This window comes from Ambystoma mexicanum, chromosome 7p (genome assembly GCF_040938575.1).
Source record: "Ambystoma mexicanum isolate Mex_15411 chromosome 7p, UKY_AmexF1_1, whole genome shotgun sequence".
NCBI lineage: Eukaryota > Metazoa > Chordata > Amphibia > Caudata > Ambystomatidae > Ambystoma > Ambystoma mexicanum.
Window position 1 is genome coordinate 901,016,118 of NC_090939.1, and position 16,129 is coordinate 901,032,246.

Below are 16,129 nucleotides of genomic sequence, written 5' to 3' on the forward strand. Positions count from 1 at the left end.
TGGGAGAAAGGGTTGAAAGTGAGATATGGCTGACGTGGGAGATATAACTGACAGACAATTGTACTTTAATAAATGTATAATGCGCAACCAGGAACCAGTAGGCTTAAGGGCGCACAATAAAAACATGAACACGAAACAACATAACACAGTACACAGCATTAAAAGCAGATCCAAATAAGTTCAAATTGGGCTAAATGCAAGAAATTGCTGACTAACACAAATGGGCCAAATGCGAGACATGACTGACCAATACAATCGGGATACATGGGAGATATGACTGTCTAAGACAATTGGGCTACATGCGAGATATGGATGACTAGCACAATTGGGTTAAATGCAAGATATGGATGATTGACATCAATGGTCTATGTTCTAGTAGGTAATAAGATGAGAATCCAACACTCCTTTCAACAGCCCCAAGACCAGAGATTCTCTGCCGTTAAAGGGGACCAAGTAACCCGTAAAGTCCGAATGGCCGCACACTGAGAACGGAGAGTAGAGACTGTCAACCCCTTCTCAGCCCCCTCATGGAGAAATTGCAAACTGTCCGGCAGACTATAGAGCAGCGCCAGAACACTCCTCGGGGAACACTAAGTCCAAAAACTAGCCCAATGGCAGTCATAAGACTTAAGCATAGAGGACCAGCGTGCCCTCTGGACTGACCCATCCACAGCAGCCGAAAGGCCTAACGCCTGCAGACCCCTCTTTTCAAGTTTCCACCCCCCCAATGGATGAGAGAGGAGAAGGGGGAACCATCCCCCACAACGGAGATGGGCAACTGGGCAACACCCATGGAGGAGCCAACTGCATCTCCAGAAGACTCGGGAACCACCCCGTCCGAGGCTAGTAAGGGACCACCAGGACAAACACCCCCTGAGACACCCTGATCGTACTGATGACCCTCGGAAGCAGAGGGGGCCAGAGGAAAGGCATAAAGAAGCTCCTGGTGGCCAGGCTTAGGAAACAGCGTCCACCCCCCTGGCTCTCAGGGACGAGTCTGTGAACAAAACCTTCATCCCGTCATCAGCCTAGTACCACGATTGCCTTCTTTAAAATAAAAAATCCTCACTTGCATGTGCCCCCAATAAATAAAATGTTTTCATGGTGCTAGTGTGTACTCATGCTTTGAAGTGCCTACGCTGTTGGAAAAGTGCCATATCGATAGGGTACACCGCAATGCTCCCATGCCCTTCACATGCATCTGACCAAAAAATGTGATGCACGTATTTTTTTAACGTGTTTAGCAGTGTGGAAATAACATGCACACAGCATTAGCGGTGTGGTCAGTCACCCGTGCGTGCTTGCGTGTTCTTTTCATTTGAGGCTTGTCCTCCCCTACGGGCAGCTGCTGGTGCTGCACAATCGGCGTGGATGTGAACATGCCGCACGGGGGCCGCCGCTCCTCCACCACCGCCGCTGAACGGGGCAGGTGGAAGACTGCTGCTTTGATGTGTAGAGGAGGTCCTAGATACGGCCTGTACTCCAGCCCCCCATTTTGAGGTACCAGGAACATACTCGCCAAGATATGTGACGTATGAGGAACAAATAAACCAACAGAGAGCTGCACTTGGACTCTGCCCAGTGCCCATCAGAAGAGCAATGCCTGTTGAAGTGACTATAACCAGACAACCATGGGCAGCCCGGTACTCACTGAGACAACCGTACCAGCAGTTAACACAAAATGAAGACTACTTGCAAACTGTCCCCAAAGAGACCCAAAGAGCCTTAATGGAAGGCGAGTGGAGATGACCCAAGTGCCCGGACAGACGTACAGATGAACATAAATGACAATAGAAAGATGACACACAAGACGAAATGTGAAGAGTAATGATGTAATGGACTTGTAAGAAGAAACGATGTTGATATATAAAGAAACGTAACCATGAAGTGAGATGAAATATGCAACTAACGCCTGTAAATAGGCTTGGAACGCAAGAAGCTAAGGAAACAATACTGCTTGCAATGCTTAGTAGAAGAATAGAGCGGCAAGCGCCAATTATATATCTACCTCAATGAAGCACATTATACAAGTGCGACTCCGTTTTGTAAAAGCAGAATTAAGCCCAGGCTGCAAGGGGCCAACCAGGCCGAGATTCATATTCCAGCTAAAGCCAGAAGGAAAGAGCGGAATCGAAACTGAGCACAAAGCAGCTCATGCCTGGGAATTCGAGGTCAACTCAAGGAAGGGAGGAGAGCGGCAACTTCGAAGAATCACAACTTCAGAGCATAGCAGCCTGCCCCGTGAAGGTCGAGATAACGAGGCCCCAGGCAGGTGGCAAGGCTAAGAAAGAATCAAATACACAAAAAGAAGGAAAATTAAGCAGATTCACATTGAACAGACACGTGACCAGCCAAGCGCGAAGAGGTACCAACGTCTGATGTCACCCAGAACCCGAGGATGCCATAACTTTTCCTGATAAGAAGCTACAGTTTCAAGGCCATCCTCAGCCAACTAATTGACACATAGCCCTAAAGTACTGATTGATGGAAGGGATGCAGGGTGAATCTTGGGGCACACCGCATCTGAGTGTCCATTATGCATGCTGCTAATTAAAGTGGAGATTTATGTCTAGGGGTGTAACCTACCCAATCATAATGGTCCAAATAATCTAGGGTCCTATAGCTAGTAGAACCAATGAGACGTCGTACTTGTAGTGACGTCTATCACGAGTGATGTAGAGGGATGGGCGTAGATGCCCACCCGATAAGAGTTATCCATTCCCCACACTCGGTTACCATGTACAGATATAGCCCCTATACTTAAATTATCTTTCCCAGCCAATAGAATTGTATGAGAATTTTGGAGTGTAACACGTCAGTGATGACAAGAATGTACTATAACTATTGCTGTCTGAATGAAGATTTTGGGAGTTGAAGCGAGACAGGCGATCGCATCACTGATGATTTCCATTTGTTTCCCTGTTTTTTGTACTTGTCATTAAACCGACTTCCCTTTGCCAAACTACTGAGTTGTCCTTATTGATTGGTGTTGGAGTAAGAGAATCCTGCATCCCATCCTCCTCAAGGTGCAGCTATCTCGTCTTAAAAGTACTTGAGGGTGAGCTCTGATCCCATGGGCCCGTCAGAGGTCGCTCCGCCCTCCTGTACACTTGGTAGCAGTGAGGATGGTTTTGACCATCAATTATTGAACATTTATTATTGATAAAACACCTATTGACTGTCGACACAAAGTAACACTAGGTCTTTGGCAATATCACAAGTCCTTCGCCATTTTGGCCGAGTAGACTGTGAAGGTTCCCGTGGACAATGATAGTATAAACTTGTCCTAAAAAACTGCAGTGGGTTTGAGGGCACCGTTTTAAAAACAGAAACCCTTCCATTCCTACGGGCAGTGATCAGACAAAAGACCAAAAAAGGCGGTAAAGGAGGCATTGATCACGAGGATCCAGAGAGGAACGATGCGATCAGGGAGTGAAACAAAAAATTCAATGCTTTGGAAAATGTTTTATAGGCATTAGAACAAGTAAGGGAAAGGTAACAGAGGGAGACGGAAAAACAAAATAGTCAGAAGTAGAGAAGAATGTATAGATATATAAGGGGATAATGACTCTAGAATAACTGAATAAAATAGAGGATACCAGGGTGGACACCCGAGAAGAGAGAGGATACCGAGGTGACACCCGAGAAGAGAGAGGATACCGGGGTAGACACCCGAGAAGAGAGAGGATACGCCTTGTTCCTGCGCTTTAATATAGCGGTCAGAAGAAACGTGAACTCATAGGGCTTCATTACACGGACTGCGGTAAGGGTTTACCGGTACCGGTAAGGGCACCGGTACCGGTAAACCCTTACCGCCTTACTACGCCTGTTTAGCAGGCGTTAAAAACCAACCCGCAAAGGGACCAGGGTGCTAATTTGCGGCACCGTAATTAGCGTCTTCCCCATTCCCATAGAGCCCTATGGGGCAAAAATGGGAATGGGGAAGGGCAATGGGGGAAGGGGGAATTACCGCCCCGCCAACCTTGAAATAGGGCGGTAATTCCCCTTTCCACCAAGGCGGTGCCAGTATTTTACCGGCATGGACCAAGGTGCTAATAGCACCTTGGTCCTCCGCCTACCGTGTAATGAGGCCCATAGTCTCACATAATAGGGAAAAAATAGGCTACTACGACGATTAAAGACGTCGTAAAAGGAGTTTGTTTAAACTCCATGTCGGGGTATTGATTAGAAGGCAGAGATATCTGTGTCCAGCTGGTGTCTGTCTAGTCTGTTTAACGTTTTTCATACATGTTCTGTTGATGTGTCATATGTACAGAAATTTGCCTCCTTGGTGTTTGAAATTGATCAAGGGATTTTACGCGATTCTATAGTTGAGAGGGAATCGCACCTGAATTGATGTTCTTGAGTAAATTGGCGATATAAAATTTTGGCGGGAAAAGATTGGATTGGAGCTTGCGGTATATGGTGCTCGCTCATATTGTTGGCAGTGGTGAAATTGCATGAAAGTATTGTTAGAAACAGAATTCAAGCATGGAAGATATTACTCCACTAGCTCACTTATGTAAACAATTGCCTAAACATGACCCAAGCTTAAGAAATACAGTACAGAGTGGGTTAAGGGTACCGCCCACAAGATGTTTATGCCGTGGCCACAGAACGGGTCCTTATCGAAAGCTGTCTTACAACATATGACGACTTATTTGCATGCCACATATACAGGCAAAAAACTATAGAAACGCCTCGCTGTTCAAGAACTTTGGAAAATGTTCGAACAGTCGAAAGAGGAAGAGCCACCTGCAGACTGGATATTAAATGTATGCACGGAGGGGGGCGAGACGCCTACCGGGTCACCAGCCCCGCCTGAGCCAGAAATCGAGGGAGGTAAGTCAGAGGGACTCTACCCATTAAGAGAGCTAAAGGCAGCCACGGGGTATAGCAACCCCGCCTATGAGTCACCTACGTACAGTAGTGACAACAATAAAGGGAAGGATCAGGAAATTAATCTTACCTCCACAGTCCCGAGGGACGAGGAGAGGCGCGATAATGAAAGGAGGGATCAGGCACAGACAAGTGCACCTCTCGATAAAGAGAGAGGGGATGAAATGGAAAGGAAGTGAAGACAGAACGGATGAGATAGCATTTGAGAAAGACGAATGGATGGTAGGACAGATATTGTTGAAACTCGATGGAAAAGGAAGTGATGATGTGAGACAGAGAGAGAAGTCTGATGAGACACAGAGAAGCGAGAAGGAGAAGGTTAAGGAAATAAGGGACGAGAGAATAAAAAGGAAGAATAGGCTGAGGCGAGAACAGCTATATCGCGAAGAGCAAGGAATGCCACTCAGTCGAAATGCAGATAGCAGCCTATGACCAGTACAGACAGAACCTGCAAAGGTTGGAAGAAGAGCAAAGAGTATGTGAAAAAAGAGTAAAGAGACAAGAAGATGAGGAAGTTAGAAGGGCAAATGAACGTAGAAACAAAAGGAGAAGGGAAGAAGATAAGGTCAGAAAGAAGCAAGGAAGCGCAAGGAATTCGATGATGATATTGAACGTAAGCGTAGACAGAGGGCATGCGATCTCGAATATCTGAAGCAAGAAGTTAAAAAACCCAATCATGTTGTAGAATGGGAAGACATTGAAGAATTCTACCCTGCATACGATTCAGTACCAGGCACGAGTGGGGCAAATATCGAAGATGACTTCGACACCAGAAGCATCGGGGAAACGATTGATAAAATATATGATGAAATGGGGTTGGAACCATTATCCCAAAGGGAAAGGGAAGACGAGCGCTTGGAAAGCACTTAGCTGTATGACACTGAGGATGTCACTCGAAGTAGTGGGAGCAGGAGGCTGTCCCTGGATAGGCTAGAAATCAGTAAGAACGACGAAGACGCAAGGAGTTGCGTGAATTGGGAACAATCAGTGTCCGACTTCGGAGAGGAGACGGAGTGCGAGACAACCGAAGAAGGGAGACGGCGCGAAAAGCGGCTCCCAAGGGACAAAGGGGTACGATGGTCAGATGCTAGCGAGTCCGCACCAAGGACATCAGAGTCTGCCACACAGTCTGACCGAAACGAAGGAACATCCCAGGGTTAGAGGGGGGTGTCAGCATACACCTATGCAGACAGGCTAAGGACATTGCTAGGCAGACGGCTATGCGGGAATATTACCCCCGCGATAGACAGGAGAACTATGAGGAAAGAGAAGGAAGACTGCGCATTCCAATTTCCGCTGCTAGAAAAGGGGGGAGTAAGACCACAATATATTCCATGGCCACACATGGTTCGAGAGAACTTGAAAAAACAGCTTCCAATGCCGACATCGGGAGCTGGGAAGTGGATACACAAGTTAGAAAAGATGACAGGGGGTGTCACGTCAGCTATAGGGGACATTAAAGGTCTCCTGATTGCCATACTCGGTAAGAGAGCAGACGATTTATGGGCATGGGCTGGGTACCCTGGTGTCACCATAATTAACACTGCCCATGACGGAGTGCCATTCAATAATTGCAGAGCAGCAGTATTGAAAGTGCTAAGAGTACCGTACCCTGACACTTCCGATATGGGAGCTATAATGACTCGAAAAATGAAAGAGTCAGAAGATCCATTGATTTATATCCAGAATTTCCAAGAGGCGTGGGTGCTCAAAACGCATGAATCTTGGATGAAATCTATACCTGTATTCTACCACATATGAGCCAAGGGTTGCCAGAACCAGTACAGAAAAAGCTCAAGAAATTGGTAGGGGTAGAGGCTAAACCTTGGGCTGAAATACAGTTGACTATTGCACATTACTGTAGATTGTTGCAAGAAAAGAATCGAAAAAAGGAGGTAACTCGTAAGGGTGAGGAAACGAAGCTGGTACAGAAGACATTATCAAAGTATGCTCTCGAAGGAGCCATGCTGATAAACCCAGCTGAACAGAACATACCACAAGTAGCTAACCCACAGCAGAGCAATCAGGGTAACGTAGGATTGTACCCGAGGGGAAGGGGATTTAGAGGGAGAGGATGGCAGAGTAATCAGCAAGGTTTTCTGAGTAATCACGGAGGTTTTCAAAACGTGCAGATGGCCAATCCAGATATGTCAAATGGACAAATAGCCCGACCGCCGCCAGTTTGTTGGCTGTGTGGAATGACAGGGCATTTTGCGCGCTCGTGCAGAAGCCAAGGCGCGTGGCAAAATGGCCAAGGAATGGGAGCAGGCACGGTGAATCTGCCTACAATCGCCCAACAGGGTGGTGCACAGAAACACACATTGCAGCAGCGAGCACCAGGCATGCAGCAGGGTGCACAGCAGGGGGTTCAACCCCTGAGCATGGGGAACATGCCACAAGGGCAATTCCAACAGGCACCACCGCAAATGCCTCAGGGCACAAACTCTGGAAAGGGAGGCAACCCTGGGAATGGAGAAATTCCACAAGTGTACAGTGGACCGAACATATATATTAACTAGGACAGGTCACTGGTCACCCTGATGTGCTCTATCCTATCCTATCAGTGACACCAGACCCTAACAGGGAACCAAGGGTGAATGTCGTCATAGGGGGTAAAGAATATTCCTTCCTAGATGACACGGGTGCAACACGCTCATGCATATGGGAGGGCAAGTTTTTCTTGTCCGGCGAGGCCATGAGTTTTACAGGAGCTCACGGTCGAGTTACCTTTACAGACGCACTCCCAGTCTCCGTAGGAGAGTGCAAAATGAATGTACCCTTAATGATAAAATTGAACATGACAATCTCGTTCACGGAGGATGGCATAGTATGCTCCACTCCAGGAATGCATTATTCAACGGTATGCGAAATGATCAGAGCATACTCAGGACACATAGCCATGAGAGCTATACCCTTAGAACCAGAAGTCTTCGCATATGGCATGCGTGTGCTTATGGCGGGACTGCCAGGCCTTGCAGATAGGACCATGAGAACCCCTGACGAGTTTCTATTCAGACCAAGAATACCTATGCATGAAGAAGAGGGACAAGTATTTCTCTTGACGATACAAACTGCAGCAGTGCGGGGGAAAGTAGCATTGGTCGAAGGGTACGATGATGAAGATGATGAAGGCAGACAATGGTGCGCGATTATCGCCATTGAAGAAGGATATCGAGTGACGGACGTCACCGATGATGATCTGTTTGAAGAACAACCTGACTCAGAAGAGGCGAGTGTGGAAGTGAGTCTCATATTTTGGGTGAAAATGATCGAGAGAAGTGCCTCAGAGAATGATGTTGGCACTGATACGTCCGGAATACTTTGATGATGACATGGCCCAGGTGCCTTCCTCAGTATGGACTACAGGACCTTATGACATAGGCCTCCTGAAGGGGGTGGGTGAAGTGAAAATTAAACTGAAACCGGGAGCAATTTTACCAAGAGCGTGACAATATCCCATGTCCAGAGAAGCGCATGAAGGGATCGCGAAGACAATTTCCGCCATGATGGATCAGAGCATCCTGGTGACGTCAGAATCACCCTGTAATATGGTTATTTACCCCGTCAAGAAATCAAAAGGAGGGTCTTGGTGTTTAATCCAAGATTTAAGAGCATTAAACGATATTGTTGAAGCCGAGTTCCCTCTAGTCCCTAACCCATCTACGATCCTGTGTAACATACTGATTGAGGCAAAATATTTCACGGTGATAGACTTGAAAAATGCTTTTTTCTCAATCCCGTTGCACCTTGACTCACAAGATCTGACGTCATTTACATTCAGACAAATGCGTCTGAAAAGTACGAGGTTGCCACAGGGGTACTGTGAGTCCCCGTCCATTTTCAACAGAGTCCTACAGATGGACCTAAGCAATATTGCATTAGACAGTGTTGTCTTGCAGTATGTGGATGACATACTAATCTGTAGCACCACTGAAGAGCAATGCAGGTGCGACTCAGTCCAGCTACTGACTATTTTTGTATTTGTTTTATTTGTAACGCAGTCCCTCAGGCCCGGAGGCATCAGGGCGCAACTTGGGCAGGTTACTATATACTGGCTGAGAAAGGATATAAGGTTGACAAGGAAAAGCTACAATACTGTCAACAGGAAGTGCTGTACATAGGCCAGCTCATCTCGCATGAAGGGAAAAAGGTGACCCCAGAAAGGGCTAAAGCTATCATGAACACGGCTAAGCCGCTCACGATAAAGCAAATGCAGAGCTTCTTAGGCCTGTGCAACTATGTTAGAGCATGGGTTTTCGATTACAGCACTTATACCAAGCCCTTGCTCCAGGCTCTAAAGAAGGCCCAGGTGACAAAGGAAAAAAATGAATGGACTGAGGCAATGGAAAAGGGGTTTACAGAACTCAAGAGAGTGATTTGTACAGCCCCAGCTCTCGGGATTCCTAATTATACTGAGGAATTCTACCTATTTTCACACACAGATGGCAGCGTTATGACGGCAGTACTCGCTCAGAGAACATTGTTGGGATTCAAACCCCTGGCGTACTACAGTGGGAGCCTGGACCCAGTCATGAGAGGCCACTTCCCATGCGAACACATCTTAGCTGCCGCAGTGTTCGCCATAGAGAAGGCGACAACCATGGTAATGGGATGCTCCATGACGTTATACGTCAAGCACACATTATTTGCCATCTTAGAAAAACCAAAAGGCACATTGACATCTCAGAGAGCTTCTGCCTATGAAGTGATCATATCTAATCCATCGATCAAAATAGTTTGATGTAAAACAGTAAACCCAGCTACGTTCATAGCTGAGCCAGTCACTGAAGGAGAGCCGATACATGGTTGTGCAAACTATGAAGAATTCTATGATGAAATCCCCAGGGTAAAATAAAATGGCCTGGCGGGTGCTGAGATCGTTTTGATTGACAGTTCTTCGAGAATCGACCAAGAAGACGGACAAAGATACACAGGCGTGGCCGTAGTAGAACACATAGCGAATGGAGAATTTCGAGTACTCATCAGTGCACGAATACAATCGCATTATTCAGCACAGGCTGCAGAATTATTGGCGTTGATACTCGCCATTGAAAATGATGCAGACCAGGAAGGAACGGTGTACAGTGACTCCGCCTATGTGACGTCTAAAGTGCACGCAGGCCTAGCGCGATGGAAAAGGAGGGGCTACCTCCGAGCGGACGGCACGCCAGTGCAGCACGCAGCCTTATTGGACAGGCTGATTAAGGCACTACAGCTCCCAGTGGGCATAGCGGTCGTGAAATGCACCGCCCACACCAAAGGGACAGATTTCGTGTCACGTGGAAACCATGCAGCAGACATGGAAGCCAAGCGTATGGCATCCAAGAGTGAAACGATCATGGAAGTAGAAGTGGCTTGCACCCATGAACGAATGATGATAGCACAAGCCACACCAGAAGCCTACAGTAATATGGGGCAGACCCAAATGATGGAGATCCAAGGGGAGACCCCTCAGGACGAAAAGAATTTATGGAGGCGTTGAGGGTGTTCTTTAAATCCCTCTTGTGTTGTGGCGGCAAGACAGCACTGGTAAACCAGTAATGCCTGTAGCTCTACTAAAAATAGCATTGGAACAGTTGCATTACCCATTTCACATGTCAAAAGAGAATCTAGCAGCAGCGCTCGCAGAAGACTGGTTCATACCAAATTTAGCTGAGCATGTTGCATTCTTTATGGTGAACTGCATAATCTGCCAGCAATTCACCGCTGGGCACAAATTAACAGTAGTGAGAGGAATCATCCCCCGGCCAAATGTGCCATTTCAGCACTTACATATCGACTATGTCGACATGATTAAAGTGTGTAATGGTACAGGTACTTAATTGTAGTGGTGTGTACATTCTGAAGATGGATAGAAGCAGGTCCCTGTACACACCCAGACTCAACCTGTGCTGCCAAATTCCTGGTGAGGATAGTGTTCTTTAGATGGGGGGGGGGGTGAGGTGATGAGGTCAGACAACGGGCTCATTTTGGTAACGCAGTCTTTGAGCAGATCAGCTTGCTGCTTGGTATAAAGCACAAGTTCTCGTCGGCGTATCATTCTGAAGGTAATGTTATCTGTGAGAGGCTCAACGGCTTGTTAAAGGAAAGGATAGCCAAGTTGAAGCTTATTCTAAAGAGGGGATGGTTGCACTGCCTTCCACTGGCATTGTATGCTCTTCGGAACCAACCAGGCTCCGACCATCATCTTACTGTCGCGGCCCTCGCCCAAAACCCCATCTCACAAACCCAATGGCCAGGTGGAGTCAGGACTCGGGCCTCTAGAGCCTGGCATCCTCTTCAAAAGCCTTCATGGGGCCAGTCCTGGCGCCTATGGCGCCAGGCTCATACACCATGAAAAACAATGTGCTTGGGAACTACTTTATTGTATTGTCAGCCAACATGGAGGCATCCACATAGCTTGGTTCCTAAGAACCAAGCTATGCGGTCTAGTGTTTTGGGTGTGGCAGCCTAGGGACTACTTTACCTGGACTATTTTGTTAGGGGTATTTTAAACCACACCCGAGCAAGACAACACGCTTTGCGCTACTTTGCAGCTTGCAAGTGACGCTCACTGTGTCCAGCTATTCCCTCGAACCTCAGAGAAGCAGAACCTGCAAGGAGACAAAAGGAACATCAATAGCAGCAGCATCTTACCTTTAGTCTTCATCTTTAAATACTCGCAGCTACTGAGTATTGCTTCCTCGAATCTGCACGCCTCCCGGACAGAACGACCTGAAAGAGGAAGATAGAGGAAACATTAAAGAAAGAAGTAGAGACATTTACAAATTACGAACTGCTCAAAAGGCTTACCTGACTGGTCGCCTCTCGGCTGGCACCACTCCGGACAGTCCACCCGCGCTGGAGAACACCGCGACCTACAAGGAAGGAAAACACAGGTTAGCAAAGGCAAGACTTTGCAGCGCTGCGCATAGCGCTTACTTACCGCATCATAGCGCTCTTAATGCGTCATCATTTACCAGCGGGGCTCAACCAAGCCAGTTCGCCGCGCGGAAGCTCTGCATACCTAAGGGAGAAAAAAGAGACATTTTAAACAAAGAAAGGCATGCGGGATAGCAACAAAACTAAAGAACAGCAATAAGACCTACCTGAACAATATCAAACGGGCCGGCGTCAGTGGAATAACTGGACCGCACTCGCCCATGAAAGACAGCGCGCCCCTGCAAAGAAGGCAGGATGGAGAGCACGCCCAATTCTACCACAAGGTGAGGAGAGGGCGCCAGAGGGATTGACATCATAGGGGGGTGGAGGGAGGATACTTACCCCAGTCGGTCAGTCTTGAACACAGTCCTCCTGTATTTTCAGGCAGAACCTTCCCCGCAGACAACATCAGGGCAAAGCTGAGAAGCATACCAGCGAGTAACCAGGCTGGGTGGCGTCCCTGTGGATACCAGGTGAGCGTAACACTTACGCCGCACGAGAAAGGAGAATGAACACCCCACCTTACCCCCGAGACAGAGCTAGATGTGATTTCCAGGCAACCCGAGAGGTCCTAGGATCCGAAATGAAAGAGTACTTGAACTGCATGACATCCAACCTTACTGTAATTTCAGACCAACTACTGGGACGACGAAAAGGGTGCAGCGCAGCACAAGACATAGCAGGAGGCACTGAGGCAGATGCAGCTCAAGGTCTATGTGTACCTCTCATCTTCCCTGGAGACGCCGTGTTGGTGAAAAACCACACGAGGAAAAGGTGGGACGAGCCAAGATTCAACGGCCCTTTTATCGTAGAGGACTGTACTCCTTCAGCTGTCAAACTGCAAGGCAGAAGAGCATGGATCTTTCTCAATGACATTAAGCCCTATATCGGAGAAAGCCCTCTAGCTGCACCCCACCGCGAAGAGACCACAGACAACGGGGAAGAACCTCAGCACATGCAGACGAGATCCATGACGAGGAAGAAGGACGCATGAGCAGCAAAGCCAAGATGAAGAACATGGTTGGAAGTTGTGGCTTGAAACTGAACATTTCCTCTAGGAAAAAAAAGGGGGTAAGGACAATAACAGACACTCTGTGCATCCCAGTTGCAGGGCGAAGAAGAATAAAAAGGGGGTAAGGGCATAAAACGAATACTCAGAGCAGCCTAGTTGCAGGGTGAAGAAGAAAATTGCACATTTAAGCCACAACCCGGTTGTTGATACAAACTTTTGAACCAAGCCACACTTAAGCATTGTTGAACAACAAAACCCAAATAGACTGTGATCAAGAACTTTTGCCCAAAGGAGCTAACACAGTATCCTGAAGCAACCAACACTAAGACTTTGTTTTGCAGAATTTATGGTATCCCCCAGCAGAAATATCATAAGGGATGTGCTGTCCTGCGTCCAATTAGTACTGGAGACATATCCATCACTTGTAGGGAGAGGCACCAGTGTCACAGACTTTATTCAAGATCCTGCCATCAAGAAAGAAATCTGGCAACTGCTTACTATCATCGCGGAAGCCTTCGCTGTGTTACCAGAATACAGTGATAAGGACACAAAGGCTTCCACCACAGGCGATAGTAGATGAACTCACAAACACGCTTTTCTTTCGTATCATAGAGGAGTGCCCAGCACTCGTCGGGAGTACCACTGACACTCTTACATACATTAGAGATCCAAGAAACACTAAACATTTGCACCAGCTGTGGGGTAAGCTCAGCTACCTGGTCGCAATCCACGCAGCAGGAAAGTGTAGAGACTGTTCAAGTCAAAAGAAAGGCCTGTGATGCAGAACCCAGCAAAGCAGGACAAATGTCCCTGTCTCCCGAGGATAGCCGTCTGGCGCACAACGTCCTGTTTCGTCTAGTCACTGACTTTCCAGAAATGGTGGGGAGACCTGCCGAGGTTGACGTCATCACCTTTATCAGAGATCCAGCTAATGTCGCGCATATGGCAACGCTCCTACATGGCATTATGCTCCACGTGAAAATGTCCAACTTCCAAAGAGAGTATCTGAGGAGATTCCAGTGAAACCTTCCGCCGAGGGACAGATCAAGGAAGCCAAGGCGGCTCTTCATCTTTCCACCGAGGGACAGATCCAGGAGACAGAGTCAAAGCTCTTCGTCTTTCCACCGAGGGACAAATCCAAGAGACAGAGTGAAAGCTCTTCATCTTTCCGCCGAGGGACAGATAGTGGGAACAGAGACGTGAACTTCACCATTTTATTTTATTTTTTTACTTTGATTTTCATTGATTGCTATTTTTTCCATTTCTTCGCATTGAACAGGTTCCAGCATGACCTCAGGACTGAAGCATCGGGGGGTGGACTGGGAACTGACCTATTTAGAAAATGATGCACAATGAACGTGCCTCACCAAAGGTGTTAGTCTAACCTTTTTCCATAGTCTAGCAAGGGAACTGTATCCCATGACCAGAGACAATCGTCACCCGCAAGAGGGGGGACACTTGCGAAGCACAAGACACTTTATGATACAAATATTCTGAGAAACAATAATGGAGTAAGTGAAAAGAATAGAACTTTTTGCTATGATTGAAATGGGGGCCCAAAACAGTAACCTGGTCCTCCCACAACCAGAGGGGCGCCCCCGCTTCCCTCGAAGGAAATGCTGCCAATTGTCATACCGCACGATTATGTGTATATGTATAGTGATTATCATTGTCTTTCTGTCATTAACAATCAGAACTGCATTCTTTATTGGTGCACGAAGCGTTCCAATTTCAGTGCACCCACCAGATAATGTACGCATGAGTCCCACAAAAGCACCCAGACCCTATATAGTTATTCCCGTTCCAAGAAAATCTGATGATAAAGTAAACAAACTAAAATTGAATGTAATTAGTAGTGATTCATACACACTTGAGGTAACAAATGAAGAGAAAAGCTGGAGACAGGGTCAGCGTGGAATGAATGAAAACGTAGCACTGCCCACTACACGCACATACACACTGAATGCACACGAACCAGGGCAAGTGTCAATGGCTACAGAACCTCGAATGAAGACAACAAAAAGACTGCCTACCGCACAACCCGACCCAGAAAATAGTAAAGGTGACCGAAAAGCACCAAGTGAAAGGCTTACTGAAGAAGATATAGCAAAAGCCCTCAAGAAGACAGAAGCGGCTACGGGAGAATTCACTGCAAGGACACAAATGTTGATAGATCATTTATTCCCGTTCATAGCTAGAGCAAAGAAACTACATGAGGAACTGAAAAATAGAACCGCAGAGACTGTAGTGACAAGCACACCAGTTCCAACACAAGGAACAAGCACCAGGCCCACGATGCAGCCTTACGTTGGGCTGATGGCAGACAGGTGGTGGTTAAAAGCACTCTACGAAAAAATACAAGAGGAGAGGAAGAGAATCGTAAAACCTCCTCCTATCACATCGATGTAGATAATGAAAATCGGTTCACCGACCAGAATGCCCGAGAGTCCTCCAGCAAGGAAAAGTCACACAGACGCATTTAGAGATGTAGTTATAGCTAACTACAAAAAGACACTAAGAATCAAGAGAAGCCCACATGAAGATAACAATGAACTAAACGATTACCTGGACAGCACAGCACATCTAGGAAACAACATTTGGTATCAACACATGAAAGGGGTCGGAAGAAGAAAAATCAGAAGGAGAATGCTTCGTCTGTGCACTTCTACCATACAGCATGGGAAAATCCAAGATCTTTGTGGCTGTAGACATTGATGTTCCAACAGCACACTGTTTGTCACACGTGGCTGTCACGATGCCTACCCCCGGGCATCCAGACCAGGTCCAGCAATCCCGGAAGCAGGCATCATGTTACCCAGAGAAAGCCCAGCAACCCTTTTTAGGGGCTATATGGGTTCAGTCCTGGCGTCTATGGCGCCAGGCTCATATGGGGGAACAGTCCTGGCACCATAGGCGCCAGGCTCCTATGTTAAAACTTACCTGATGCAGACCATGCTGCAAGAGATCCAAGCCCATGTGAGGCTTGGAAGGGACTACTTTACCTAGGGACTATTTTGTTACTCGGATGTGGTTGGGGAGGCATACTTACCAGGCACTACTTAGGAGGCTATTTAAACCACGCCCGAAGGGCAGCACACGCTTTGCGTTATTCTGCATCCTGCAGCGTAACACTCACCATGCCTGCAGTCAGCATCCAGCCTTGTGCCACTCCCGCCTCGAGTCCAGAGCGCCTAGAAAGAAGGGAAAGAAGACGAAAGGTTAGAACAAGAACATTATTGGGTTTCTTACCTGATTCTGGATTAATCGCACCTTTGAACGAGAAAAAGACTTTATTTT